The following is a 20,354-nucleotide window of genomic DNA, read 5'->3' as shown; positions in this document are numbered from 1 at the left end:
GAGTATTCAAACACTGAACTGATTTTTGTATTAAACAAGAGATGGGTGCTCATATGCACTAGGAAATGTTTTCTATTTTTATCAACTATATATATTGTCAGTGTTTAAAATAGACTCTGTTCAGGCTAAGCTAGCTAGTCCTGAACCCCAACCCCAGCCAATAACAGCTAGATCATGCATAAATCAGTTTGGGCTACCTATTTAAACACTCATGAAGCTTTTCATTTCACTCTAGATCAAAATGCTGTTCTCCTCCATCCCTAGGATAAAAGTATATCTAAGAGGTTCTGAAAAGTGGCTCATAATTATCCTGGTTGGATGTAGAGTTTCTTACTATCTTTGATCTATAATGTAGTAACATGTCAGCCAGACCAAAGTAGTTTTATGTGTAGTAAATAAGACAAGCTGAGTAGCTTTATGGTTAATTGATTAAAATGTTCTAAAGAAGGTGCAAGATCAAAGAGCAACTTAATGGTTTTATGTTACTTTAGAGAACTGTCAGTCCACTGGTCTGACAAGGGTGACCTTGGGCAATGAGGTAACAGGCAATTTTTAAAAAGTCCCAAACCTCATATTGTGTTTATTTAGCTTTGGCACCCTTATTTCCTTTAGAAGAATATGTGTGTTTTGTTTTATTGCACCAATGCTGTGTGACAGGTTACATTTTGTTATCATTTTAGGTGATGCAGCACAAAAATACAATGAACAAGACTGGCCACTTTCCATATGCTTTCCCTGACAAAATCAAATTAACAAGCTGCCTTATCATTAGTGGAAAACAGTTTTAAAAAAAACACAGCTGAGGGGCAATATCATCATACAGGGCCTGATCCTGTGAGTTGTTGAGCCTTCTCAACCAACCCCATTAGAATCAGGCCCATAATGAAGAGTACTTTGGGGGGAGGGAGATGCCCAAGGGTCATTTACTTGCTGAGCATCAAAATTCAACATGCTTTAATGGCATCATTCTTTGGCTCACGGATCTGAATATTTTAGGGAGGAAATTGTTAAAATAGCTCAAAAAAAAAAAGGAAATAAAAGAAAATCACCTAAAAATGTGTCTACTTAGCTACTTATCTGACTCCCATCATTATAGAACATGAGCACCTCACAATCATTATTGGATTTTGTCCTCACAACACTGTGTGGTAGGGAAGTACTATCCCCATTATACAGATGGGAAACTGAAGCACAGGATAGCTTAAGTGACTTGCCCATGGTCACAAAGGAAGTCTGGGGCTGAGCCAGGAATTTAACATATGGTCCCAGGCCAGTTCCTATCCATTTGACCATCCTACCCTCAGCCAGTTCATACTTTCCCATCAACATGAAGGTAAGTAGATATATAGTTAAGGCACAAGATGGCTTTCTATACCAAAACAATATAGGACTCCACTCCTACTTAGTGTTTCCCATGCTTGGGTTTCTCAAAAACTGCACTTCCTTGCTGTCAAGTCAAACACACATACCCTTCTTAGCATCTGTGTTACTAAAATAACACACTTCAAGTATCAACTTAAATGAGAAAATGTCTTGTTCTGACTCTACAGTTTCTCCAGCCCCTTGTTGAGGTCAGCCTTTTTTTTCCAAACTCCTGGTCCTGCTGCCTGGCATTTCCACAAGCCTCTTTCTCTTAAATAGGGTGACCAGAGAGCTAGTGTAAAAAATTGGGATAGGGGTAGGGGGTAATACGTGCCTATATATGAAAAAGCCCCCCAAATCGGGACTGTCCCTATAAAATCGGGACATCTGGTGACCCTTCTCTTAAAGCTCCTGCCCCTCACTGCAGGTATCTCCAGCGAGGCCTTTCCCTCAGTTTTCTCTAACCCAGGATTCCCTTCAGGTCTCTCTCCTCCTCAGTGATGGAACAGACTCCTCACAGGAAATCCAGCCCTCCCCCCGCAGCTATTATCAGGAGATTCTGGTCATCTGACCCACCCACCCACCCAATCCTAAATTCATCATTGGGGGCTGGAAAATGAGGCATGGGTGGGACTGATCCCTATTCCCTAAAAGCGTGAGTCCTCATTGGTACAGGCACCCATGAACCTCTCCAGCACTCAGATCCATAGTAATTAGAGCTATCCCCCCACTCTGGGAAAATTGAGCAGTCTTCCCAATCACACATGGCTGATGATCGTGTTCCAGTCTTAGTATCATACTTTGACTAGACTCTCTTCTATTTATGTGAAGATATCCATCTCAGTTCATCAACTAGCCAGATCTTCCTGTCACTCCACACTTTAAAAAAAAAAAAGGCTAACATCCCACTTCATTGCTGCTCCTCCCACTGAGACCTTCATGCTGTAGCACAGTGGTTCTCAAACTTTTGTAGTGGTGACCCCTTCCACTTAGCAAGCCTCTGAGTGCGACCCCCCTTATAAATTAAAAACACTTTTTAATATATTTAACACCATTATAAATGCTGGAGGCAAAGCCAGGTTTGGGGTGGAGGCTGACAGCTTGTGACCTCCCATGCAATAACCTCGTGATGCCCTGAGGGGTCCTGACCCCCAGTTTGAGAACCCCTGCTGTAGCACAAATAAGGACCTAATGCTTTCCAAGGTAAGAGAAAAACAGCCTATTTGAGCTGACCCATTGGAAGCTTTGCTATGTAACTGATCGTCTCTCTTTCCTGGGGTCACTGTGAACTAAGAACCTTTGAGTAAGGGGAACTGCTATGTTCTGAGATAATGCCTTCTGAGACACTTCCAGGTAGGCCTTTGTTTGGAAAAGAAGAGTTTTATTCATAGTCTCAAGTAAAATAAAAACTCTTGGACAGTCAAATCAGAAAAAAAAATAGTTTCCCTTGATTTTGTCAAGTCCCTTGGGATTTGTTTTACTAGAAAGGGTTATTGTACAGTAACTGAAAGTTGATTCTTCTGGAGACAATGTAATTTACACTACATGCAGAAAAACCGAGCTAAAACCTTTGCTATTCAAATAAGGACTTTGTCTTAGAAAATCTCTTTACTTCATACAAATCATAAATATGGCTTTTGGAGGTGTCAAGTCCTTATTTTGCTCTGTGGTTAGACTTTGGGACTTCATATTAGTGATTTATGGTTTTGAAAATACAAATAGCAAAGAATTGTGGTGATTTAATATTCAATGCACACACTCACTTTAGTCAAGTACAAATGGTGCCTAGAGGGTCCATAAAATCACTGAATTAGGCCCCACAGAATCTGTTTTATTGCATTCTACCTTGAAGATACAATTACTTGCTTTAATATAAAATGGTCATACTCCATTCTTCAAGGTGATCAAGTGTAGTTTTGTGGACTGCAGGTTCCTTTGTTGCTAAGAACTGTATCAAAGCCTCTGGGTTTATCACCTTCCACTTTTTCTTTAATCACATTTTTTTTACTGAATGCTTTTTCTCCATCCACTCTCCCCTATACAGATCTCTCAGTCACAATCCCATTTTGAGTGTTGGGCCCAATTTTTCCATTGCCTGAAATGGACTATAGTTAGCTCATTATGTGCAGTTTTCATGTTCTAAAGTATTTTTTAAAATAACTCACTAGAATTTGTATTTCATTGTTTATCTTTCCAAGTTAGGAGTGGTTCCCAGTTTATGTCCCATGTTCACCTATCAGAATGTGCTTACTGATCATTTGATTTCCATCTATATTATTGGTACTGAGTCTTTCTATATTTTGTAATGAATCTATGGCTATATATTTATCACTCAAGCTGTGTATACTGCATGTGACACTGGCAAATAGAACTGAGGCCTTTATCTCTTTAGTTACAGGAGATTGCGGTGTCTCTCTATTTACATTTTTCTATACATCGCTTTCCAAATTATGCCTATCACCTTAGCAAGAGGTGCCTCATTACATAAACAAAAAAAAAAAAGGTCTAACAAAAAGGTCTATGTAACAATGTTCCCTTAAAATGATCAGGTGAACTAGAACTTTCCTGAACACACATACTTTATGCTTCAAACAAGGGCTGTGGTGGATAGCCCGTGAAAGCAGATTGAAAAAGCAAAGAGCTAAAGATATAAAAGCAAACTTCAAGAATTTCTTAGGTATATCACAAAACAAACAAACAAACAAACCAAGAAGCTTGCACAAGAATTGGTCCACTAAATCACCAGGAACTAAAAGGAAAAGTTAAGGACATTGATGGGAAGACCAAATGATTTATTTGCATCACTTGCACCATGGAGGATGCTGGGGAGATACCTGTTCTTTCCTAGTAATAAAGATGAGGTACTGTTAGAAACTGAGGGGTTGCAAGAAGAGGTACTAGAGCAAACTGATAAATTTAAAAAAACAGTAAATCACCAAACATAGATGAGATTACAGTAAAGAGTCTGCAGAAGTTTTAAGTATGAATTAGCTGAACTGCTAGCTAAAATAAGCAATCTCATTAAAAACAGCTACTATACTGGTGTTTTGATGAGTAATACAAATTGCACCTGTGTTTTAAAAATGCTCCAGGGGTAATCCAGGGAATTAAAGACTAGTAAACCTTACATATGTACCTGGTAAATTGGTTGAAACAATAAAGTAAAGAGAATAATAAAACATCTGGAAGATCATAATATGATAGGGTTTAACCAGCAGTTCCTGCAAAAGGAAATTCTGTCTGACTAATCTGTTACAGCTCTTTGAATGTGTCAAGGTAGTGGACAATGGAGAATCAGTTGCCACTTATTTAGACTTTCAAACGGCCTTTGACAAGATCCCTCACAACAGGCTGCTAAAGAAACAGAGTAGAAAGAAAATGAGTACTTGTGGCACCTTAGAGACTAACAAATTTATCTGAGCATAAGCTTTCGTGAGCTACAGCTCACTTCATTGGCTGCATTCAGTGATGTTAGCTGTAGCTCACGAAAGCTTATGCTCAAATAAATTGGTTAGTCTCTAAGGTGCCACAAGTACTCCTTTTCTTTTTGCGGATACAGACTAACACGGCTGCTACTCTGAAACCTGTCATTATGCAAGAGTAGAAAGACACAGTATTGTTTTTGGATCAAAAACTGGCTAAGAGATAGAAAACAAGGAATAAAAATAAATGGTCATTGCCTTTTCAACTTAAATAAATAAATTATTACATAGATTTCTAACTGGTAACGTCGTGTCGCCTCTAACAGTTGCAAGCCATCATACAATCAATTATGTAAAAACTTTCATTTTGTTGGACAATGATGCTGTAAATTACTTTCCTATTCATTTATTTAGATTTAAATAATAAAAAGATACACCTACAAGTCTCTAGACATTCTAATATATAATCAGTAATAAACAAAATCACAATAGCCTTAAAATAATCATTCAACAGGAATTCAGCCATGCATCTACAAAAAAACTACTTTCTACTCCTTTACCATTCTTGGAAGTATACCCTCACCCCTATTAAACAGATATCTTTTGAAGAGTGCCTGGAAAATCACCTATGTGTTTCACATTTCATATTTAATTTACAACTTAGTTCAATCTTCATCAATTGCTTCACTTTACATATTTTAATTATTAATTATTTGCTGAATTCCAACTATTTAGAGTACAGGACAGAGTACCATTTGCAAGAATGATTTTACCTGATGGTTTACATGATGAGTTCAGAATTACATCCATTATTTTAAAATTGCTCCAGAATACTACAGATTGTGCTTCTGTGGTTTAGCTCCTAAGCACCCACTTCAATGTAGTTAATGTTAAGTTAAACTGATAAGTTATGAATGGAAAAGTACTCAAAGGATCATTCCTTATTGCTTTTGAAACAATATGCTGTTAGTAATACACATTGCTTAACTGACTGCACTTGTAATTACTATACTGTTCTCATTTATGTGGATGTAAATTTACAAATAAAACAGTTGATGTGAGAATACTTAGCAGAAACTCTTGGAAGACACCATCAGGGAGGAAGACCTTGGGAGACATCTTCTGAGTTGGCTAAAATTATTGATTGCACCAGAAAAATACACAACATTCATAATTCAGTATATACTGGTCAGGATTGTGTTGTATTAGCCATTTAGGAAAGACACCACCATGAACAGAAGTAAATTGTCAGCAAGATTTATCTAAGTTAATATCATGAATTGTGGGAGTAAAGTATGGAGATTTAAGGACAGAAATTCAAATGTAAATAGACAAGATGTCCCAGTGCAGTCAGGGCCAGAAATGGGATTTTGGAGAGGGCCAACAAGATGTGCCCTTATTGGTCCCCTCACCTAAAAACTAAGCTGGTTCCTGGTTATGGTGAAGGTAATGCCATTTCAGGAACATTTTCCTGAACTTGATTCTGATGTAGTGTAATTGAATTTAACTAGGGCTGTCAAGTGATTAAAAACATTGTGATTAATTGCACGATTACAAAAATTAATTGTGATTAATTGCGTTGTTAAACAATAATGGACTACCATTTATTTAAATATTTTTGGATGTTTTCTACATTTTCAAATATATTGCTTTCACTTACAACACAGAATACAAAGAGTATAGTGCTCACTTTATTATTTATTTTTATTACAAATATTTGCACAGTAAAAAACAAAAGAAATAGTATTTTTCAATTCACCTCATACAAGTACCATAGTACAATCTCTTTATCATGAAAGTTGAACTTAAAAACGTAGAATTACGTACAAAAAAATAACTTCATTAAAAAAGAAAACAATGCAAAACTTTAGAGCCTACAAGTCCACTCAGTCCTACTTCAGCCAATTGCTCAGACAAACAAACTTGATTACAATTTGCAGGACAGAATGCTGCCTGCTTCTTGTTTACAATGTCACCTGAAAGTGAGAACAGGCGTTTGCATGGCGCTATTGTAGCCGGTATTGCAAGCTATTTACGTGCCAGATGTGCTAAAGATTCATATGTCCTTTTATCTTCAACCACCATTACATAGGACATGTCAAATCTGCTGTGAAAGTGTTCTTAAAATAAACGTGAGCTGGGTCATGATCCGAGACTGCTATAACATGAAATATATGACAGAATGTGGGTAAAACAGAGCCAAAGATCTACAGTTCTCCCCCAAGGAGTTCAATCACAAATGTAATTAATGCATTATTTTTTAATAAGCATCATCAGTATGGAAGCATATCCTCTGGAATGGTGGCTGGAGCATGAAAGGGTATACAAACGTTTAGCATATCTGGCACATAAACACCTTGCAACGCCAGCTACAACAGTGCCATGTGAACACCTGTTCTCACTTTCAGGTGACGTTGTAAATAAGAGGCAGGCAGCAGCATCTCCTGTAAATGTAAACATCCTGTTTGTCTTAGCAATTGGCTGAACAAGAAGTAGGACTGAGTGGACTTGTAGACTCTAAATTTTACATTGTTTTGTTTTTGAGAGCAGTTATGTAACAAAAAAATTTACATTTCTAAGTTGCACTTTCATGATAAAGAGAATGCACTACAGTACTTGTATGAGGTGAATTGAAAAATACTATTTCTATCATTTTACAGTGCAAATATTTGTAATAAAAATAATATAAAGTGAGCACCATAAACTTAGTATTCTGTGCTGTAATAGAAATCAATATTTTTGAAAATGTAGAAAAACATCCAAAAATATTTAATAAATTTCAATTGGTATTCTATGTTTAACAGTGCGATTAAATCACGATTAATTTTTTTGAGTTAATCATGTGAATTAACTGCGATTAACTGATAGCACTAAATTTAACTCAATGCTGTTACTTGTAAAAATTACAGAGTATCTTTTCTAATACTGAAAAAGGAGCTCTATGATGACAACGAAAACATAATGTATATTGAACTATTCTCTCTTTCACGCTATCTTTGCTTCACTGTAGAGCTTCTTCCTAGAACCTTCCCCAGCTTCTCCTGTCTCTAGTTTTCTTCTACAGATTTAAAGAAACAGTACATAGTCCAGGGGTAAAAGTAACATAGAAGACTTACCAGTATGGGGGCCTGGCTCCAGGTTCCCAGAAGGGGCAGGGCCTCGGGCAGAAGGGGCAGGGTTGGGGGTCAGCCTCCCCCAGCCAGCTGCCTGGCCTTCCACGCTGCCTGCCCCGCACCACCCGGGGCTCCGGTGGCAATTTAAAAGGGCCTGGGGCTCCAGCCACTGCCACAGTAGCAGCAGCAGCAGCCCGGAGCCTCAGGCCCTTTTAAATCACCTGGCTCCAGGGCAACTGCCCTTTTTACCCCTCGCCCCCCACCCATTGCGGCCCTGCTGGTAGGGTCCATTAAACGTTAAAGTGCTGCCGTGGTAGCACTTTAACATCATCTGCATACGGACTGGTGCCAGCAGCCACTTTCACCCCTGACAGCGTCTCACAGTTGAAGGTATATAGTGTAAAGCCAGAGTAAGTGAAGTCAGAATAAGTTTCCCTATGTGTATATCCTGGGGACTATGGCCCCATGAGGAAAGAGAGCTCCAACTTCATGAATCCTGGGGCCTCCACTTCACTTGGAGGGTCAGCCCATCAATTTAGCTTCCTGTCCCCTATCCGGTGTCCCCACCTCACCATTGCTGTACTCTCTCATTAATGTTCATAGCAGCATGTATTTTGGCTAGTTCCCCATGTAGAAATACTCCTTGTTAGGCATAGGTTTGCCAACTGTCTAATAACGCAAACCCAAATGCTCTTGCCCCACCCACTGCTCCGCCCATGCTCTGTCCCTGCTCTGAGGTCCCACCCCACTCACTCCATCACCCCTCCCTGCATCACTCAATCTCCCCCACCCTCACTTTCACCAGGCTGGGGCAGTGGGTTGGGGTGCGGGAGCGGGTGTGGGCTCTTGGCTAGGGCCAAGGGGTTCGGAGTATGGGAGGGGGCTCTGGGCTGAGCCTGAGGCAGGGGGTAGGGGTGCAGGAGAGGGTGCGGCATGCAAGCTCTGGGGGGGGGAGTTGAGGGGCTGGGGCAGGGGATTGGGGTGCAGGAGGAGTGAGGGCTCTGGGAGGGAGTTTGGGTGCAGGAGGGGGCTCCAGGCTGGGGTAGGGGTTTGGGGTGTGGTAGGTGGTGCGGGTGCTGGCTCAGGGTTGGAGTTTGGGTGCAGGAGTGGGCTCAGGACTGAGGCAGGGGGTTGGGGTACAGGAGGGGGTGAGGGCTCCGGTCGGGAGGCACTTACCTCAGGCAGCTCCTGCTTGGCAACACAGTGGGGCTAGGGCAGGCTCCCTGCGTGCCCTGGGCCCGCACTGCTCCCAGAAGTGGCCGGCACGTCCCTGCAGGGGGCTTGGAAGCAGGAGCCCTGCTGCAGCTCCTGGCCAATGGGAACTGCAGAGTTGGCACTCGAGGCGGCAGCAGCACCGCAGAGACCCCTTGTCCCTGCCCAGGGGCCACAGGGATATGCTGGCTGCTTCTGGCAGAGGCGTGGGGCCCGGGCAGGTAGGGAGCCTACCTTAGCTCTGCTGCGCTGTTGGACTTTTTGAGCCTAAAATCTCCTGGTTTGGTTTTAGTAGTCTCTGGGAGATAGAGCCTGATTCCGGGAGACTCCCAGCAAAACCGGGAGGCCTCGCAACCCTAGTTAGGCGGGGAAGCATGCCATGCAGAGCAACAACTTCCCTGCCCTGCTCACTTCCTGCCCCCAACATGCTATCTTCAGACCCAAGAGCCCTGGCCACATGGATTACTTCTAGCACTGGGGAGGGATGGGCTTTCATGGTCTCCTATAAATGGACAAAGCATTTATTTCCCTGTTTATTATTACTTGCATGCAGGGGCCATAAAGTTCAATGAGCCTGCCCTTAATCAGCATTTTATATGTCATATATGCTCTGTTTCCTGGTCTGGGATAAAATTGGAAAAAGATTTGTCAGTAAATAAAACAGTTTCTCGGGCAATTGAGCTAGGAAATGCATCTCCTTCCTATTCAGCAATCTCTTCTATTTTGGCACCTTTAATATGTGAATTAACAGTTTGGGGAATTGAACACGGAAAAAATAAAATCTTCTGACAGCAGCAGCAATAGAAGGATGAGCAATGGGTAATATTACACAGAGCTAGCACAGGAAAAGTAACGAACAAAAGACAGTGAATCATCACCACCAAGTGGACAAAATACAAAACTGAAAAAAAAGTACCTCTGTGGGCTACTTCTTTTTCTGGTGCTCTGTTAGAGAAAATGTATCAGACCAGACTGTACTCACACTATCAGCCTAATCACCAACTGTAAAGAGATTTCTATATCGGTTGGCTTAAGTAGTGTGTAAACTACATTCCCTCTGATGTCAGAGTATCAAGTTTAGAAGAATATAAGGGTGAATATGACAATTAAAAAAAACAGTCTGCAGTAATTTGCTAGTTAGAGCTGACCAGCTCAATCTTCAATAACTGTAGGAAAGTAATTTTACCCAACTAGTAAGTATATCAGATGTGAATACCTGCCTCTAAAGCATACAGCCAGCATCAAAAGCTGTTTGTGCTGTGAGTAACAAATTTTGTACTACCGAAATCTGTGGGAGCAGGATCAAAGGTAAAGTAAGCAGGTTTTTCCCCCCATAATATACTAAGGTATGTTCTAAAGTAACAAACCTCAAATTTGAAATAGCAATCAAGCATTTCTGAATGATCCAATTAGAGAAATATGTGAGAGAAAACCAAGCATCTCTGAATGTGCAGACAATATCTCAGATAGTTTGATTAAACTAGAGAATTTGGAGTTGAGAACACTGGTTTCCTGTTCTTAGCTCTGTCACTAATTTGTTTGACTTTAGGTGTCACAAACCTTTCTGTATCTGATTTATTGTGATGACAGGCATAATCTAATCCCCCTGTGCCTCTGTTTACAAGGATTCTAATAATATCTGTGAACCTTCACAGGTTTGGTATAAGGCTGAATTAATGAATGTTTATGAAGTGCCTTGAGGTCTCTGGATAAAAGGCACAATAAAAGTTAAAATACCATTATTGTATTACTATGGGTTTCTAGCTTATTTGTCATCAGGTAGCCACTATGTTACATGGGACCATACTAACAGCTAAAATGGTAGGGTGTTAGGAGTGCTTGATAATGGCATACCTAAAGCTCACACATCTAAAGTATGCCACATGAAATGAATACATCTCAAGGGGGGAAGGTCCCAGAGCCCAGGCTCCAAACTGACCCTGGATGCCTACACTGCAGCCCAAGCCCCATGAGCCTGAGTCCGCTGCAATGTAGCCACACTACCTTAAGGCATAATGGCCAATCCTGACAAGTTTGCTGTTGCGAGGCTGAGGCAATTATTATGAGGTCATTCAGTAGCTCTTAGAACTGTTAGGATAGTACCATGCCATACCAAAATCAGAAGGGACATGCTATTGAATTTTAAAAACACAGACAGGACATCTCTTGTGCCTCTGGAGCTCCCTATTTTGGCTTCTAAGCAGGTATCACACTCCATCTATTTCGTTCCTGGAAGATTTCAGAGTAGCAGCTGTGTTAGTCTGTATTCGCAAAAAGAAAAGGAGGACTTGTGGCACCTTAGAGACTAACCAATTTATTTGAGCATAAGCTTTCATGAGCTACAGCTCACTTCATCGGATGCGTTCAGTGGAAAATACAGTGGGGAGATTTATATACATAGACAACATGAAACTATGGGTGTTACCATACACACTGTAACCAGAGTGATCACTTAAGGTGAGCTATTACCAGCAGGAGAGCGGGTGGGGAAAAAACCTTTTCTAGTGATAAACAAGGTGGGCCATTTCCAGTAGTTGACAAGAACGTCTGAGGAACAGTGGGGGGTGGGCGTGGGGGGGATAAACATGGGAAATAGTTTTACTTTGTGTAATGACCCATCCCAGTCTCTATTCAAGCCTAAGTTAATTGTATCCATTTTCAAATTAATTCCAATTCAGCAGTCTCTCCTTGGAGTCTGTTTTTGAAGTTTTTTTGTTGAAGTATTGCCACTTTTAGGTCTGTAATCGAGTGACCAGAGAGATTGAAGTGTTCTCCGACTGGTTTTTGAATGTTATAATTCTTGACGTCTGATTTGTGTCCATTTATTCTTTTACGTAGAGACTGTCCAGTTTGGCCAATGTACATGGCAGAGGGGCATTGCTGGTACGTGATGGCATATATCACATTGGGAGATGTGCAGGTGAACGAGCCTCTGATGGTGTGGCTGATGTGATTAAGCCCTATGATGGTGTCCCCTGAATAGATATGTGGACACAGTTGGCAACGGGCACTAGTCCATTTTTAAAGCTTTTGGCCCAATGCTCTACTGCATTACACCTTGTGTAGTCATGTACACGAGGGCAAAGTGAGTGTAAAACACTACTGTTTTGATTTGGCAGCATCCTCCTCTCCAGCCCCACCCCTCCACACACACTCTGCAGAACCAGCAGGAGGACGGACCAATGTGGGAGGAGGAACACCTAAACACATGCTGCCTGCTGTTCACGCTCTGCTAATCAACTGGGCAGCACTTGAATTTCTCCTGGGTGGCTGCCCAAGCGCGCAGCTTACAGGGAACACAAGTCTGCACTCCTGCTGGGATTTAACACCCCCCATTTGCTGAAGATTATAAAATCACATATCTCAAAAATCCTTATATAGATATTTAGATGCACAATCTGAGTATTTATCTTTAGCCTTAAATGCTCAGACTGTGCATCTAAATAATCTTCAGCACCACACTCATGAAATATTTTTAAAGCTAATTTTAAACTAATGTCCCGTAGACAAACATGTTCTGAGTAAATATCATAGCAATGCACAACTGTTTTTGTCAGTAAACTCAACAGCCCTTAAACTTCTCATTCAGATCTTAAATCTGTATGTGTGTCATACATGCATGTACATTTCTTAATTTGCCACATTGAAAGAGTAAAGTATCACTATGGGTCAATTTCCTCCCCAGGAATTTGCCTCCTGAGTTTTATAAGGGACTTTGATCCGCTAATCCAAAACTCTCGTAGCATCTTAGCCACTCAATCAGGTCATACCAGCTATATTATTGAATGTTTTAGGCAATCTAATAATACCCAGGGACTCTAGTCATCTAGCATTGCTCAGCTAGAATGGCATTTTTCCTCACCAATTTTCCTTGAAGATTTATATTCATATTCACAGCTCCACAAATTTTGAACAGGTGCTGAACTGCTTGATACTGTGTTTGAAGATATATGTGCATCTAAACCTTTGCACAATTATGTGCCTATATTCTATTTTTTAGTCTCAAACTACTGTGTGGTTACTCCAGGATAACCATGGTGAGATGAGATTTGAATGTGACAAATAAAAATAGTGTTACATTTAAATCAATGCATGGCTCCTGAAGCTAGAGAGAATTTTTAACTACGTTAAAAAAGTGTGTTATCTCTATAAGAACTGGGGAAAAGAGAATCAGGGAATGATGGAGAGTGGTGGGAGTTGGGAAAATGTATTTGGCTCTGTTGTACTGGTGCCTTGAGATCCCAAAGAGGTACTGAGGCCAAATTATGCTAGGTGCTGTCCAAGCAGTCTCTCCTCCCCCGACACAAAAAAATGTAACACATAAGTAAATTCATATAAAAATGTTGTAAGCATATTTTAATGGGTGAGAAAATTACAAATAATTTTTTCCCATTGCCTTCATTCTTGATTGTAAAGGGAAGATGGGCTGATACATTTTCATGACAATTTTGCAAGGCTGGACTTTAATATGTGTTGTGTTACTTTTTCCCATTTTTTGTGTGTGTGTATGGAGAGGCTTGCAGGATACGTAACTTCAATAATTTTTGGAAGAAAAGTTGTTTTAAGGCTCTTTAACATAATGTGTAAAAATATAGTTTTAAATGGAGTATTACAAAATACTGTAACGCTTGACTCTTGCTAGTGAAATGCAGGCTGTGCTGTGCCTCCAACCCCACAAAGTATGCTCAGAGAGTGGTAAAATGGCCAAGCTTCCTGTACTCTCTCTTCTGATGAGTGAACTGAAGCTGAGCCATCTTGGAAAGGAACATGGCCAGCACACCACAAGGATGTACTGATTCAGTATATCTCTCAGGTAATCTCCATTAGTGGGATTTTTATGGGTCCCTGCCTGTAAATCACTCATGTTTTTCCTTTGCAGAAGGTAGTTGTTGTAGTGCTTTCTTCAGTAGAAGACAGTGTATTGAATCCCCCACTCCAGTGCAGTTGCCCTCATGGGTGTACAGGTTAAATTAAGAGCACATTTATTATTGATATTTGCAAGTTGTGTCCTTATTGACACAGTTTATTTCTACTAGAGCGAATGATTGTCTACGATTGTACTGTATAGGCAGTTATCGGTCACTTTAAGTCTGGCCAGATATCTTATTCATTATGAGAAAGCAAGTAAAGCATTAGCCTGCACAAAGTAAAGAGTTGTGTACATTAGAAGTGGCTCCCGTGCTGAGTTGCATTGGCATGACTTCTGTGTGCATGCATACCCCTTCCCCCCCAAGAAGATTACTTGCAATTATTCATATTCCCATCTTTTTTTCCCCTAACTCATTCTCCTCAACTTTGCAGAGATATCTACCAACCTCAGTTAAATGTAACATTGCCCACAGTGCATTCACATATCCAAATAGGAGCTTTTATAGTTTGCATACTTTTCAATCAGAGAGACAAATTGCAGTTCCTCTGTCAATTGCCATATTTTGTAAGCTCTTCAAGGCAAAGACAGAGTCTTTGGAGTCCATCCTGCCCCTCCCTCACACCCTCACTCGTAAAGCAATGGCTCACAATTCCAACACAGTCCTCAATATACCACAGTAAAGATCATATGTGAAGAAACAAAATTGTCTGAAGGCATCCATGTGTGTCCTCCAAACATTTTTCTGATTCATGAAAAATAACATAAATTAGAAAAATATCCATAAAATATAATGGCTTTGGAATGCAAATGTTAAAGAATGCAGGTAATTTTATAAATGATTATAATCTATTCTAAAATGAGTGCAATAAGAATTCCCACATGACCAGAAAATAGTCATAGCACAATAGTTATCTCTAGCGTTGTTGATGAGGAAAGCTGTGTTGTGCTTTAGGCAGAACCTCAGTGATCCTTTAGATTTCCTAAACACGGGATTTTAATTGAAGTTTGCCTTGCCTTTTAATAAGCAACTTTCCCTTTGCAAGAGGGATTGTATACCTATAGATGGTAGTGTCACCTCAAGCAGCTGTTACAGAAATAATGCTGTTCAGAAATATATCACCAACACCAAGCAAAAAAGAATAATGGCTCAGAAAGGCAGCACTGGTGACTCTTAATGAGGATAAACACTTAAGCCTATATTTTCTAGTAGCAATTCTGGGTGTTCAAGTTGAGGCATTTTAAAAAAAATCTAGTTTTCAGAGAGCAGCTGCTTACTATTTTTGAAAATTTAGGCCTCAACTTAAAATTTCACTAAATAATGTGGAGTCATGAAGCAGTTACCTGAAGTTATTAGACTTTCTGATTAGTTTCAACTAAACATTTAGGAATTGGAGCTTTGGGATGGACCATTTTATTTTTATTTAGAATTTTCATCATCTCCCTCTTCTGTATAAAAACCTCTCCTCAGCCAGTGTGTTTTAAATGAGTTAAAAAGACGTGTCCCTATGTTTTTCTCTCCAACTTTCAGTCACTGGAAGATATAAATCATTTGTGTTGGATAAAGCTTATTCCAAAATGCCAGCGCTGACCAAAATCTAGGGCTTGTGTTAGTTGTCAGACAGACCATAACTAGGTTTCAGCATTGCTATTGCCTTTTCCCATCTATTACTTCAGAAAACCAACTGAATAGGTTGTCTAATCCAATTTCTTTTTAAGTCCCATAAAGTCCCTTATTGTGTATTACTGATGTTCAAAGGAATAACACACACCTTTCACAATTTAAGCAATAACAAAAAAAAAGTTTCCTATTTGGGGAATTCACTGCCATGTGTTCAAAAGAACAAATGTATCTCTTAAAGAGCAGTGAACATGCCATAGCTAATGAGGTCTGTTGGGAAAGAAAAATTGTAGTCTTCACTGGAAAGGTTACTCACTACACAGGCTTACCAGCAAATATTGTTTAAAACTTATAACTGTCAGATGTTGATACCCTGAGAACTGTTAGCTGGAAGATAAAACTGGTGGCTCAGATAATATCTTTACTGGAATGTTTTTATTCAAAAGTACCTGCAAATAGAATGTGTATCCTGGTCTGCAAATTGCTACTCTGTAGCTAAAAAATAAAATTAAACTAAAAGCATTTCCCAGTCACTGGTGTTATCTTCTCTTCCTACTGGAGAAAAAATGGGAGCTTGGCTTTATCAGCCTAATTGAAGTTACAACTACATAGCACAGCACATGTTGAAAGTCTTCCTTTTTCTTTTCTTTAATCTTTCTTCCCATAGGTGTGCATCTACAAGCCGGAAGCCAAGTATTTAAGTTTTGATTTGTTCAAGATGCATCCTCTGTTCCTACATACCACACAAACTATGCTGACAGCTTGTGCTACACGCTCTCAAAGAAACTGCGGAATCACCTGATCAACATCCTCTACAGCAAACAGGGAAAGATTAAGAATGAGCTCTCAGAACTGGATACTCTCATAAAAAACCAACCTTCCACACAAACTTCCTCGTGGCTGGAATTTACTAAAACTAGACAAGCTGTCATAAATATAAAGGGAAGGGTAAACCCCTTTGAAATCCCTCCTGGCCAGAGGGAAAACTCCTCTCACCTGTAAAGGGTTAAGAAGCTAAAGGTAACCTCGCTGGCACCTGACCAAAATGACCAATGAGGAGACAAGATACTTTCAAAAGCTAGGAGGAGGGAGAGAAACAAAGGGTCTCTGTCTCTGTATGCTGGTTTCTGCCGGGGATAGACCAGGAATGGAGTCTTAGAACTTTTAGTAAGTAATCTAGCTAGGTATGTGTTAGATTATGATTTCTTTAAATGGCTGAGAAAAGAATTGTGCTGAATAGAATAACTATTTCTGTCTGTATATCTTTTTTATAACTTAAGGTTTTGCCTAGAGGGGTTCTCTATGTTTTGAATCTAATTACCCTGTAAGGTATCTACCATCCTGATTTTACAGGGGGGATTTCTTTATTTCTATTTACTTCTATTTCTATTAAAAGTCTTCTTGTAAGAAAACTGAATGCTTTTCCATTGTTCTCAGATCCAAGGGTTTGGGTCTGTGGTCACCTATGCAAATTGGTGAGGCTTTTTATCCAACATTTCCCTGGAAAGGGGGGGTGTAAGTGTTGGGAGGATTGTTCATCGTTCTTAAGATCCAAGGGTCTGGGTCTGTAGTCACCTAGGCAAATTGGTGAGGCTTTTTACCAAACCTTGTCCAGAAAGTGGGGTGCAAGGTTTTGGGAAGTATTTTGGGGGGAAAGACGTGTCCAAACAGCTCTTCCCCAGTAACCAGTATTTGGTGGTGATAGCGGCCAATCCAAGGACAAAGGGTGGAATATTTTGTACCTTGGGGAAGTTTTGACCTAAGCTGGTAAAGAGAAGCTTAGGAGGTTTTTCATGCAGGTCCCCACATCTGTACCCTAGCGTTCAGAGTGGGGAAGGAACCTTGACACAAGCCATTTACAATGCACACTTTGCTTCTCTACAAAAGAAAAAGGACACTAAACTTTCTAAACTACTACATGCTACAAGGGGCCACAGCAATGGTTCCCTCAACCCACCCAGCAATATTGTTAACCTATCCAACTATACTCTCAGCCCAGCAGAAGAAGCTGTCCTATCTCAGGGCCTCTCCTTCTGCCCCTCCACCCCCACGAACATGATACAGTTCTGTGGTGACCTAGAATCCTATTTTCGACGTCTCCGACTCAAGGAATATTTCCAAAATACCTCTGAACAACATACTAATCTACAGAGACCTCCCTACCAACATTACAAAAAGAAGGATTCTAGGTGGACTCCTCCTGAAGGTCGAAACAGCAGACTGGACTTCTACATAGAATGCTTCCGCCGACGTGCACGGGCTGAAATTGTGGAAAAGCAGCATCACTTGCCCCATAACCTCAGCCATGCAGAACACAATGCCATCCACAGCCTCAGAAACAACTCTGACATCATAATCAAAAAGACTGACAAAGGAGGTGCTGTTGTCATCATGAATAGGTCAGAATATGAACAAGAGGCTGCTCGGCAGCTCTCCAACACCACTTTCTACAAGCCATTACCCTATGATCCCACTGAGGGTTACCAAAAGCAACTACAGCATTTGCTCAAGAAACTTCCTGAAAAAGCACAAGATCAAATCCGCACAGACACACCCCTGGAACCCCGACCTGGGATATTCTATCTACTACCTAAGATCCATAAACCTGGAAATCCTGGGCGCCCCATCATCTCAGGCATTGACACCCTGACAGCAGGATTGTCTGGCTATGTAGACTCCCTCCTCAGGCCCTACGCTACCAGCACTCCCAGCTACCTTCGAGACACCACTGACTTCCTGAGGAAACTACAATCCATCGGTGATCTTCCTGATAACACCATCCTGGCCACTATGGATGTAGAAGCCCTCTACACCAACATTCCACACAAAGATGGACTACAAGCCATCAAGAACACTATCCCCGATAATGTCACGGCTAACCTGGTGGCTGAACTTTGTGACTTTGTCCTTACCCATAACTATTTTACATTTGGGGACAATGTATACCTTCAGATCAGTGGCACTGCTATGGGTACCCGCATGGCCCCACAGTATGCCAACATTTTTATGGCTGATTTAGAACAACGCTTCCTCAGCTCTTGTCCCCTAACGCCCCTACTCTACTTGCGCTATATTGATGACATCTTCATCATCTGGACCCATGGAAAAGAAGCCCTTGAGGAATTCCACCATGATTTCAACAATTTCCATCCCACCATCAACCTCAGCCTGGTCCAGTCCACACAAGAGCTCCACTTCCTGGACACTACAATGTTAATAAACAATGGTCACATAAACACCACCCTATACCGGAAACCTACTGACCGCTATTCCTACCTACATGCCTCCAGCTTTCACCCTGACCACACCACACGATCCATTGTCTACAGCCAAGCTCTGCGATACAACCGCATTTGCTCCAACCCCTCAGACAGAGACAAACACCTACAAGATCTCTATCAAGCATTCTTACAACTACAATACCCACCTGCAGAAGTGAAGAAACAGATTGATAGAGCCAGAAGAGTTCCCAGAAGTCACCTACTACAGGACAGCCCTAACAAAGAAAATAACAGAACGCCACTAGCCGTCACCTTCAGCCCCCAACTAAAACCCCTCCAACGCATTATTAAGGATCTACAACCTATCCTGAAGGATGACCCAACACTCTCACAAATCTTGGGAGACAGGCCAGTCCTTGCCTACAGATAGCCCCCCAACCTGAAGCAAATACTCACCAACAACCACATATCACTCAACAGAACCACTAACCTAGGAACCTATGCTTGCAACAAAGCCCGTTGCCAACTGTGCCCACATATCTATTCAGGGGACACCATCACAGGGCCTAATAACATCAGCCACACTATCAGAGGCTCGTTCACCTGCACATCCACCAATGTGATATATGCCATCATGTGCCAGCAATGCCCCTCTGCCATGTACATTGGTCAAACTGGACAGTCTCTACGTAAAAGAATAAATGGACACAAATCAGATGTCAAGAATTATAACATTCATAAATCAGTCGGAGAATACTTCAATCTCTCTGGTCACGCAATCACAGACATGAAGGTCGCTATCTTAAAACAAAAAAACTTCAAATCCAGACTCCAGCGAGAAACTGCTGAATTGAAATTCATTTGCAAATTGGATACTATTAATTTAGGCTTAAATAGGTACTGGGAGTGGCTATTTCCCCTTGTTTTTTCCTACCCCCCCCCCCGACGTTCTGGTTAAACTTGGATTTATGCTGGAAATGGCCCACTTTGATTATCATACACATTGTAGGGAGAGTGGTCACTTTGGATGAACTATTACCAGCAGGAGAGTGGGATGGGAGGAGGTATTGTTTCATGGTCTCTGTGTATATAATGTCTTCTGCAGTTTCCACAGTATGCATCCGATGAAGTGAGCTGTAGTTCACGAAAGCTTATGCTCAAATAAATTGGTTAGTCTCTAAGGTGCCACAAGTACTCCTTTTCTTTTTGTTAACGTAGCTTGACAGACAACACAATTAATGACAGGTTTCAGAGTAACAGCCGTGTTAGTCTGTATTCGCAAAAAGAAAAGGAGTACTTGTGGCACCTGAGAGACTAACCAATTTATTTGAGCATAAGCTTTCGTGAGCTACAGCTCACTTCATGGGATGCATAAAAGTGGAAAATGCAGTGAGGATGTTTTTATACACACAGACCATGAAAAAATGGGTGTTTATCACTTCAAAAGGTTTTTCTCCCCCCACCCCACTCTCCTGCTGGTAATAGCTTATCTAAAGTGATCACTCTCCTTAGAATGTGTATGATAATCAAGGTGGG

The sequence above is a fragment of the Lepidochelys kempii genome, chromosome 4 (assembly GCF_965140265.1).
Source record: "Lepidochelys kempii isolate rLepKem1 chromosome 4, rLepKem1.hap2, whole genome shotgun sequence".
In the NCBI taxonomy this organism is placed as follows: Eukaryota; Metazoa; Chordata; order Testudines; family Cheloniidae; genus Lepidochelys; species Lepidochelys kempii.
Note: the sequence above shows the minus strand (reverse complement) of the source record.